Genomic DNA, 12287 nt, shown 5'->3' on the forward strand with positions numbered 1-12287 from the left:
CACTGTCTTGAAAACTCAAAGAGAGAGAGAGAGAGAGAGAGAGAGAGAGGGAGAGAGAGAGAGAGAGAGAGAGAGAGAGAGAGAGAGAGAGAGAGAGAGAGAGAGAGAGAGAGTTTCTATACAGAGAACAAATATGAAAGGTTTTCAAACTGACTTTCATTTTCCAAGTATGGTATGAACCCTAGAGTTAGTAACAAAGAACACAGAACACAACACATAGCAGACAAAAGTACAAAGCACACTCAAATAGAAAGAAAGGCATCAAAATAGTGAATGTGAGTACCTTTTTAATGGAGCACAAACACTCTCCCATTCTCCATGAGAACCCAATAAAATCCCTGTTGTCTCCAAAGACTTTGAGTAGGAATTCATCCAGTATCCTTTCTCTTCTATTTGGTTAGAGCTGACTCAAACCTGCAAGGTCCAGGACAGAAAAAATAGACTCCCTCATCCAATTTGGTATGTGTGTTTCCAGGTAGTGTTACAGATCCTCACATGCTTAGACCACTAAAATAGAGCACATCTATTCTACCACAGTTACAGAAGGCAACATTGTAAAAATCAAGGGGCTGGCTAGTTTTCCTATTTGCTGGCACTGTGGTTGGCAACCTGTAGGTTGCTAGTCCTTGTGACAAATTTCACAGGAGTTGTCCTAGACTATCTGTATGTCAGAAATGTATGTTATAATTCATATCAGTAGGACATTTCAGTTATGAAGCAGCAAAAAATATTTTTACGGTTGGGGCACCACACAGCATAAGGAAGTATATATATGAAGGAACCGCAGTATTAAAAAGGTGGAGAACCACTCTCTGGAACTTTGAAAACTGAAGCATGGTGTGCCTCCCAGACTGTCTTTGACATGAGTCTGAGATATACTTCTGACTCTGATCTTCTTGTTACCTTTTGTTTCTTGTGATCATATGGGGTTAACCTAGAAAGTATATTCAAATGCCCTATGTGAGAGCATGTTCAGAATTCATTTTGTGAAGCAATGTGCTCTAGTATATTTAGGACAGAGCTGTCTTTGGGACCAGTCCTCTTCTGTATGCCTGTGTGTCATTCATTTTCTCTTTATTTGTTTATTGTTTTTTGTTTTTTTCGAGGCAGGGATTCTCTGTTTAGCCCTGGTTGTCATGGAATTCAATCTGGAGTTCAGGCTGGCCTTGAACTCATAAATTTGCCTGCCCCTGCCTCTGCCTACCAAGAGCAGGGATAAAAGGTATGCACCACTACACTGTCTTCTTTTATTTATCATTCTGCTATTAACTTATTGTGTCTAGGTGGTTGTTTTCAATCTATTTTGTTTTATTTTATTTTATTTTATGAGGCATTTTCTTTATTTTCATTTCAAATGTTATCCCCTTCCCTGGTTTCCCCTCTGAAAACCCACTATGCCATCCCTCCTCTCAGTAATCAACAAAATACCCACTCCTACTTCCTAGTCCTGACATTCCCTTACACTGGGGTATAGAGCCTTCTCCTGAACAGGAGCTTCACCTCTCACTGGTGTCCAAATAGGCCATTCTCTGCTACATATGAAGCTGCAGCCATGGGCCCCGCCCTATGTGCTCTTTGGTTGGTCTTTTTTTAATTGTATATTTTCTTTATATACATTTCAAATGATGTCCGTTTTCAGTTTCCCACCCTTCCAGAAACCCTCTATCCCATCCCCTCCCCACTGCTTTAATGAGGGTCTTCCTCCATCTGGATACCCATTCCCACATCGCATTGTGGTGGCTAGCAAGGTTACCTCTCTGTCTCCTCATCATTCTACAGCATATTGGTGATCCTGTGGATGATGGGGAAAAGAACACTGGATTCTGACCATTGCAGAGTACCATCCAGTACATCAATCTCAAGCCACACGTGGGTACATCTTCCTCAAAAGTATCTTGTCCTGTTCATAGCAGCTAGTTGGCTATTTTGTGTACCTGGGCCAAGATTGAGGTGTCTGCTACCTGCACAAGCACTTCCCAATACACTTTGGGGATCATCTGTGCCAGGAAGTCAGGGTTGAACTCCACAGGGTTTTTGAGGATTTAAGTGGCCTGCAGGCTCAGACAGAACACTTGCATGCCCACACCCCGCACATGTGAGTTTAGCAGGTTGTAGATTAGCAGTTTCACACTGTCACATTGGACTTCTTGACAGGACTTATTTTTTTCATCATTAATTTAGTTATCTATTTACAATTTAAATGATAACTTCCTTCACAGTTTCCCATCAACAAATCCCCATTCCAATCCCCCTCTCCTCCCTTCTCTTTTGAAAAAGATTAGTTTGTGTTATTCTTCCACATCACACTCCATAACTGAGTGAAATCAGGGCAGGAACCCATGTAGGATTATAGGCAGGGTACATGGAGCAAGGCTGCTTATTGGCTTGTTTCTCAACACAGTTTTCTCAGCTTTTCTACTTACAAAATTTAAAAATGCCTTTTAACTTTTATTTTAATAACATATATGTATATATAAAAATGTTTTGTTTGCGTGAATGTCTGTGGGCCTTTTTTGTCCAGGGTTCACAGAGTCCATAAGAGCGAGCTTGGTCCCTTGATATTGGAGCTTCATGAGGCTGTGAGCTGCCACCTGAGTTCTGTGATTCAAATCCTAACCTTCTAAGAGAGCAGCCAGTTCTCTTAAACACTGACTCATTTTTCAAACACTACCCTCAGGTTGCTTTCTTATATATTTTATCACCATCTTTGCAGAGATAGCACCACTCACTGAGTAATGGATCCTCTCCCATCAACTGTTAATCAGCTGTCTCATGTGAGACTATGCCAGGGCCTAGCAAACACAGACGTGGATACTCACAGTCAGCTATTATATGGTTCACAGGGTTCCCAATGGAGGAGATAGAGAAAGTACACAAGAAGCTAAAGGAATCTGCAACCCTACAGATGGAACCACATTATTAACTTATCAGTACCCCGGAGCTCTGGACTCTAGCTACATTTGTATCAAAAGATGACCTAGTCAGCCATCACTGGAAAGAGAGGCCCATTGGACAACCAAACTTTATATGCCCCAGTACAGGGCAATGCTAGAGCCAAAAAATAAATGGGAATTGGTGGGTAGGGAAGTGGGGAGGAGGGTATGGGGAACCTTTGGTGTAGCATTGGAAATGTAATTGAGGAAAACACGTAATAAAAATATTTTTTAAAAAAGAAGGACTGAAGTATCTAAAAAAAAGGGGGGGGGAAATATCCAACAGTCAAATCAGACCCAGAACGACACAAATTGCATGTTTTCACCTATGTATGGAGTTAGCTTGTAAGGTTTATATATGTTTGTTTTTCATTTAGGGTAACAGAGATGAGCTATCTAGTAAGGAACCATAAAGAAGGAGGAGTTCTTCCAAGGAAGGGGAAGTAGAATATAGTGGTATAAAGGAATGAAGAAGACACTAAAATAGGAGGGTTAAATGTGGAGGGAAATATCAGGCCAAGCATCTGAGACTAGAAAGGTCATAAAACACTAAGTGAAAATCTGCCATCATAAATTTTGTTAAATAACCACAGCAGTAAAATGACTTCTCATGAATCCTAATGGCTCCACCCATATGTTAGTATATATGCCTCAGCCTTCATCAGAGGTGAGTTTCCTACAAAACTGGTAATAATCACAGAAAGACACAACTGGACAATGCACAGAGAGTGAGAGACTCAGAGAATTAAAGATTAAAGAGGATGCCTTTATCGAGCTCTCTCCTTCAAGAATCAGGAATCTATGCAAAGAAAAGTCAGAAAAATAATCCTGACCAGAGGTAGAGATAATGGATAGTATCAATGAATTGTATCATGGGTATTCCATGTTTTTTTTTGCCTAATATACACTTAAGAATGAGTGCATATTATGTGTGTTCTTGTTTTTGGGTGATGTTCTATAAGTATCTGTTAAATTCATTCGGCCCATAACTTCTGTTAGTTTCACTGTGTCTCTGAGTTCGATGGTAGGAGGATAAACAGGGAGATGGATACTTTCAGGTCACATAAGATGGAAAATTTAAAGAAAATTTTCTAAGAAAACAAATAAACATGGCTATAGCCTCATCTAATGTAGACAGATCCAATTTGAGGTTCCCTCTTCCCAGGTGACTTTAGCTTCATGTCAAGAAGGCAAACACTTACTAGCACACACAGGTTAACATAAAAGCATTTACAGCCATGTATAAAAACATCACACCAATGAACTAAGATATTATGTGGACGTTCCATGGCATAAACTTCAGAAAGACATAATTTTTTTACAGTTTATCTCAGCTTTAAAGTGTAAATCCTCAAAGGAGGGCCATGGTCCAGTGCTGTTCTCAATAGACAGCTCCTGATTTTCTAGACTCACCTCTTATATTAATCTGTGAAGTCACCTCACAATCTCACATTTCTTCTGCACAGCATTAGAGATGCCAATTAAAACTAGACTTTGGAAGTATATTAATAAGTTGGCCTTATCTTCATATTCCCTGCCCTTAATCATGGGAAACTTGCCCAGACTAGATGTCTCAGCCATTCTCACCGACAGTTTTCCTGGTAAATAGGTGGTTGAGAGAAAGAAATTATTTTAAGACCCAACCAGTTTAGTTTATCAGGATATTTGAAATGAAGCTGACATCATTTGGCACAAAAAATAAAGAGAGTCTCCTGTTTTGTGGAGAACTGAGAGAGAATTAGGGACTGGGGCCGGAGGGTAAGTGACTATCCTTAAGGAGAGTCAGTCCAGACCTAGAGGCTGGGTCTGACAGCATGCAGAGGAGTGCAGTTCAATTCCCTGCAGCTTCCTGGAAGGAGCACTGTTTCTCTTCAAATTGTGACAGGGATGGCACCCACAAGGGGGCAGAATGCAGTGGTTTTCTAGACTTCTTTTGAGCCATCATGGTACTGATTACCACTCTTTCACTTGCTATTACAGATGAGCAAACTCAATAGGGTGACAAGTATGATCTGCTGACTTCAGAATCTCTAATTGCAAAACCCTTACAGGGCATGCCATTTTCCCTCCATGCTTGGAATAAAAAGAAAGGATTGGGCTCACAGGACTAAGCATCCTCTGACTAGCTTTTAGAGAAGAGGCTGCACTGAAGTCCAAAATTGAGACTTTGGTGTTTACTGAGAGTTTAAAAGCTAAGAACCTGTAACATTTGCTCTGTGGTACTGAAAAATATTGTTCTGAAAAGTGTATGAGAACATAAAGATGAACATGTAGCTTAAGGAGCACCATTACTCTGATAGAACATCAGGCACCTGACATTCATTTAATACATTGAAATAACCACCAAATCCCAAAAAAAAACCCTCCTCAAGTGTACATTACAAGTTTCTGCTCCGGCTTAAGATACAAGTCTTCAAGAAAACCCAATATGGCACTAGTCAGAAAAAGAAGTCATTTATTGATCAAGTTGCCTTATTAACAAAAAATATCAGCAATGGGTTGACGTTGCTTAGCACCTACATAAATTTGGAATAAATGGAAATAAAATTTCAGTAACAGATCAGGAGTACAATAAAAACATTATAATGTTACAGTAATATGGAGAGAAATAACTAGTGTTAAAGAATTCAAATCCCTGTCTAAGCTAGAGATGTGACTCGATGGTAGTGTTTGATTTGCATACATGCTAAACCCACCACCAGAAAAGAAAAACAAAACAGACACCAAAAAAAGAAGATACTCACAATTCAGTTTATCTGTTTGTTGTGAGTAAATCCACAGCAAATATGAATGGTTAACAACACAGGAAGGTATTATGCAAAGGAAGTCACACACACTCACCCTCATGCACACACACACACACACACAAGGAAAAAGAACACAGAAGAAAAAAGAACAGTCCAGTCAGGAAGCTATTGAAGAGAGTCCTTTAAAACTTATGATAAAGAAGATAAAGTGTATTTCTTCACAATTGGTGGTTTCTGGTGGACAGTAATTAAGGGTTCATTTTTATAGTTGGTGTTTGATATTTTCTAGGATCTTCTTTTTATAACCCCTAACGCTAGATAGGACAAAAATAAGGGTATATTAGAGAGAGGAATTAGAAAATCTCTGAATTTAATTTCTTTCCTTGTTCTTCTCCTTTAATTATGGCTACTAACAAACCACAACCAACTTGTGTAAACAACCACCAACCACCAGACTAAAAGTACAAGTTTTGACAATAAATCTTGTGCAAAGTTAATGCAGCAGGAGTTCTTCACTAATGGATGTTGTGAGTATGTAAATATAGTATTCCACCAAAGACTTACTAACTCTGATTTCTATACTTCTTGAAGTCAGCTGTTTACTATTTTAATATTAGTCATACCTGTTCTATGCAGTGCCATGTGTGTTGATGAAAATAATTTTCATCTCGGGAACACAAATGAAATGCAAATATTGTGTGTAAATCTCTGTTAGTGTTGCTTCATGAACATGATTTATCCATGGAGTTACAGTACTAATGGTCTGTGCATGCAGTATACTGTGTCTGTGATGATAAAGAGTCTCACCGGCGAGAACACACACACACAGGACACACTCAGATCCTTCTGCAGCATAGCTTTAATCCATCTCAAGAGAAAGATGATTAGCTTTTGGGCGAGGAGGCTTAGAACACAGGAAACTCAGTCCTTAAATAGACCACAAGAAGTGTTAGAGACATATTTCACCCTAAGGGCTGCTCACTATCAGCCCATATGACGCCACAGAACAGGAAGGGCACAAAGAATGGAAAAATACCCCAGCACATACACAGACTATTTCTTTACCAGTTAGAACAAAGGATGTCAGCGCCATCTTGTAATGGAGATTGAAAGGGCAGCTATCACAGTATACATTCAGTGTACATAGCTAGATATTCCTATTTAGTATTTTATGATATACTATATATAACATACAATGTATACTTAGAAGATGAATCCAGTACAGGATTAGGATTTTTAAAAAGTTGTGTGAGAGCTTTGTGATAATATATATATATATATATATATTTATATATATATATTATATATATATATATCTATATATATATAATATATATCTATATATAATAATATATATTATTATATATTTATATATATATATTTATATATCTTAATAGACTTGGCTGAGTTTCTGGAGCCATTTATGTGTTATTTTCCAATGAATCATAATTTCCTTTTATTCTGTGACTGGGAGAGACAGACTTATTATAAGAAAGAAAACCATTAGCCTGGGATCTCTCCTATTATAAGTATTCCTTGGGTCTGGGTGGCCAATTAGACAGAAACCATGTCTTGGTATACTGGTTGTAATCTGAGAAATTTGTTGCAACCAATCACCCCATCTCTGAGGACACTTGAGTAAATGTAACTTCCTAAAAGGTCTAAAAATTAGAAAGACACACACTAGGTACATGCACACCACACATTCTGACTCTGTCTCTGATTCTGAATCTCCCTTTGACTGTCCCTGTGACTCTGCCTGTCCTTCCTTTTCTCCTTCTTCATTCTCTATCTCAGCCTGTTTCTCAACCTCTGCATCTGTGTCTGCCTGTGTTTCTTCCTTTTCCTCTTCTTTTGCTTGTGCAGCTGCCTATTCATTAGTGCTGAGATATCATGCAGAATAATGTAGTTTTAGAACTGATCTACTGTGGAATTTGTTTTACATCAACACTAGGTGCCTGTCTACCTACTACTAAAACCATTTAATTGATTTTCAATCTTCAATATAATCAGAGATGTATCCAAATTCATAGGGCAACAATTGCTATGTAACTGTCTGATGCTCATCGGTCACTCCACTGTTTTGAACAAAGAGTTTTTTAGTCAGAAGTTTAAGCACAGGCAGATAACATTATTGCAAGCATACAGTCCTGTCTTGATTTCAATGAGATAAAAATTGGGACCCAAAACTACCAAATGATGTAATGGATTCTATCTGTTTTCAACTTTCAGGTTTTAAACTGTGTTATCTATAGAAGTCTGGACAACACCTTAATCAGAGCTGGTAAGTGGAGACAGGAACTGAAGCAAAGACTATGGAAGAACTCTGGCTTACTCTCCTCCAGGTCATTGGGATGTGGGGTCCTAGGTGGTGTAAAACAGAAAAGAATGAAAAAATAAGTATCAAATATATCAAAATTTTTTACCTACATCCACATTTTGAGGTCCTCTCCTAATAGTATGTGTGATCATTTGGAAATCAAGTTTTATATGGCAATTGGTAAACTGTAGAATTTTCATTATTTCTATTTTATGAATATTTTACCTGAAGGGGTGTGTCTGCTGCCTGTGCACTAAACTGGACCGTGTAGAGATCAGAAGTTAGATAGTATCAGATCCCCTGAAACAGCACTTACCTGTGGCTGTGACAAACAAGATGGGCCCTGGTAATTGAATCCTGTAACCTGTGCACAGGGGCCAATGATCTTATACTCTAAGCCATGTACCACCTCCCCATTTTCTCATGAGCGAAAAATGGTGTAGGAACACAATCTTTCTCAAAAGGTCCAAATTCATCTAAGAGTAAATTAATTCTTATAAGTCTTTCTTAAAAAATCACCACCACTACAACAAGAAAAAAATAGATAAAGAGAGAGAAATCTGAATAGGATGTTTGTGATCTGTGGTGAATTCTAACCAAGAGTAAGCTAATACACTATATAAAGCTGTACTGAGAAGCCTTAAGAAGGCAGGTATCTCACTCTGACCAGGGCTAAGGTTGTTTCGACTGTATTGGCTTTATTCTTCTGGAGATTCTTGTCAGGAATGGCGTCCTTTTACCAGACCACAACAGGAAACCTTCCATATGTCTCCTTTGGTGTCTGGGCATAGGATATGTGAGATGCATCAAGACTGATTAAAGGTCATGTTCCCTAGATGTGAAACTGTTTCCAGGAATACGATGGTATACACAAGGTCAACTCCAGAATACATAGCATCAGGTCTTTCTTGGCCAATTCAAAATTGGAGCCAAAATCTCAAGAGACAATGTATATGTTGACAGACTTGCTGCTATCACACAGGTCGTGGCTTCAATTTCCAGCAATTACATTGTGACTGTTTCTCTGTCTCTCTATCTGTCTCTCTGTCTCTCTGTCTCTATGTCTCTCTGCCTCTCTCTCTTTCCTTCTAACTTCCCCACTCTCTGTATTGCTATCTCTCTGTATCTCAGTCTCAGTCTGTGTTTCTCTCTTTCCCTCTCACTCCCTGCCCCCCCTTTCTTTCTCATCCTCCCTGTAATTCCAGCAGCATATGCTGCTGTATCCTCTTCTGTCCTCTGATGTATTACATATAAGAAGTGTCCATGCAAACTGTAATGTTCACAAACAACCATATCTGCCTTCGCAGATTGAAAAAATAAATAAAAAAATAATGTCTAGATTAGGAGTCTCAATCATCTGTGAAAGGTAGGAGAGAGTGATCACTGTGTGTCACCTCATTTAGAAACAGAGTACCCAAGGAATAGAGCCTACTCCCCACACCCATGGAATGAACACCACATGCAAGAGGAGGGATTTTGGAAGAGGAACTCATTCCTGGTCTTTCCAAGAGGAGTGTTTTGGTGGGTGAGCACATCAACAGAACAGAATTCTCACAGCATGTAATTGCCCCCTCCCACCAGAAACCAAAGTCACCTTGGTGGGACCAGGAGCAGTTCACCTGCCTCTTCAGGTTGCTTTTGTTTAACTGCCTTTGGAGACAGCAGTTGGAGCTGCTGCTACCTGCTGGAAAGGTGGCTTCTAATGGGACAATTCATTGGTCTGTAGAATTCAAACAATTTTGGACCCTATGAAAGTAATGGATTGTCCAAATGCTCCCGGACTGAGAATCTTGGGGAAGCTCTAGGTTTTTTCTTAATCTGCAATGTCATTTAGACATTAGAGCAAGCAGAGATGATTTGCTCCTTCTCTTAGGCAATCAGATTTTATCCTGGAAGACAACCGTTGTGAGCCTTGAGAGGGTTTGCTGGAGGAGAAGGGATATTGACAGTGCTCTACCCAACCTGCAAGGCACACAGCTAGACCTTGTTCCCTCTGATGCATAGAAGTGTCTGATGGTATTAGATGGGATTCTTGATGAGGACAGAATCTGAGGAAAGGTTCCTGGTAGAGAAATGAAGTGCAGTTATACAACCTAGAAAGTATATACCATTGATCATTGTGAGCCTGAAACAGAAAGCACCCAAGCATTGGACCTAATGTATGATTGGTGAGACAGATTGAAGAGATTTTGTTTGTTTTGAATTCTCTGTATAGGTATGGATACATTGTCTCATGGGAAGGGGGAGTGTGGATTCCCTGTGGTTACTAAAATAGAAGAAGTTGTAAACAGCCTATGGAAATGTGGCAAGTCCAAGTGTATGCTGTGCATGAGCTGCCAGTGTTCAGAAATTCTGAGCCATCACTTCAGATTCAATAAGATATTTAAAGAAGAAAACCAGAAGAAAAAACTTAAGGGGACTGTTGTGAATTTTAATGAGACATTTTTAATTATTTTTACTGATTTATATAACATATGCCAAATGGTGTGTCCAGTCTTTTAAACATGGCTTGATTGTTCCTTTCAAAGTATCTTGATTATTATTCCCAGAGACAGGATTTACAATCTGTACATTCAAATTCTTATTTGTACTTCCCAATTTCCCCTGTTTCTTTTGTTTTTCTTCTCTGGAACTGGATATTTCTGTATAGTCCTAGATTTCTGTGCTTTCCTGTGCAGATCGGCAGAGAATTCATCTCTACCTGGTTTTGATTCCCATATCCTGAGATTAAAGTCCTTTCTAAGCAGATCTCAACACCTTTTTTTAAAATTTTCTGTCTCACAGTTCTTGAAGAATAGATGGGGGAGCAGAGAAAATTTCACCCCAAAAAATTGGCAATTAGTGGCTGCAGGTGTGAGGGCCAGTTTTCTACATAGATTTGGCTCCTCAGAGGCTGCCCATGTTCCAGTGGATGTGTTTCCCTAACCCCACATATGTAGTCAGCACTAAATTCACTCAGTGGTCTTTATTAAAATGTGCATGGAATTAAGGCTAAAAGTGATACAGGAGAAATGGAGAGCAATTCAAGGAGGACAAGATGGTGATGGATTTACTCAAACTCATTATGTTTATGTACAAAGTTCTTCAGCAAAACATTTAAAACTAAGTAAGTAAGTAAATAAGTAAATAAGTAAGCAATAAGCAAGCAAGCAAGTAAGTAAAAAATAAATATATGTGTAAATAGACAAATATATTTTTATGCAATCTCACGTGCAATAGGCATGAAAGTGTGTGTGTGTGTGTGTGTGTGTGTGTGTGTGTGTGTGTCTTTGTGTGTGTGTGCATACATGCATACAGGAGTGTTTGCAGGTATGTAGCAGTTTGATGATTAGAATATCCTTGGCCCATGGGAAGTGGCACTATTAGCAGATGTGGCCTTGATCATTGTGTAGGCTGGCTTTTATCTAGTGCTCAAACTCTGCCCAGTGATGAAGAGAGATGCTTTTCCTTGCTGCTTTGGCCACAAGCTTCCTCCTGTTTGCTTTCAGATTAAGATATAGAAAACTTCTTTCCTTCTACATCGCCCCTTCTACCTGGATGTTGCCATGCTTCCCACCATGATAATAATGTACTGACCTGACCCTCTAAAACTGTAAGACAACCTCTATTAAATTTTCCTTTATAAGAGTTGCCTGAGTCATGGTGTCTCTTCACAGCAATGAAACCCTATCAAACATAGGCAGAATCTTAGCCTGATTTTTAATGTTTTCAAGATGATTACAGCCAACATGCAAGCACAAAGTAAAGATGATGAAGGAGTCTTATTTTCAATTGTTTCTGATGATTGTTTCTTGAATGAAAGCTGGGGATTGGAAGAATTGGAGAGTGATGGAAAGGAGAAAGTAAGAATGCAAGACCTGTTGGGCTCCTGCCACTTGCTTTTGCATTCAATATTTCAAATTTTAAAACAACAACCAACAATAATAACAAACAATGACAGGACGCCCATATAACAGACTCAGAGAGAAGAAACCAAAGGACATTACCTACTTGTACCTCACTTTCCAGCTAATGTCTGGTGTATTGAGCCGATGGATTTTGCTGTCAAACCCTGATAATTAATTCCTAGATTGGATCCACTAACACAATGATGAATGAAACTGTCCCAATAGGGACAGACTATTGTTTTTTATCCTGTACAATCAAACCATTAGGGAAATAACAAGCACAACTCACATATATGTATATTTGTTTTTTCACACTTATAATTGGAATTGTTACTATATATCCCGGTTCTTTGCATTTTATCTCCATTAGTGTGTTGTTTTCACTCCTTACTTGCTACAT

At 38.9% G+C, this 12287-nt stretch overlaps 1 pseudogene; it reads right to left on the bottom strand.

Moving 5' to 3' along the window:
* Nucleotides 1–1749: 1749 nt before the first annotated feature.
* Gm46711 lies at nt 1750–4514 on the bottom strand (annotated as a pseudogene).
* Between the last annotated feature and the right edge of the window lie 7773 nt (nt 4515–12287).

Source organism: Mus musculus, chromosome Y (assembly GCF_000001635.26).
Source record: "Mus musculus strain C57BL/6J chromosome Y, GRCm38.p6 C57BL/6J".
NCBI lineage: Eukaryota > Metazoa > Chordata > Mammalia > Rodentia > Muridae > Mus > Mus musculus.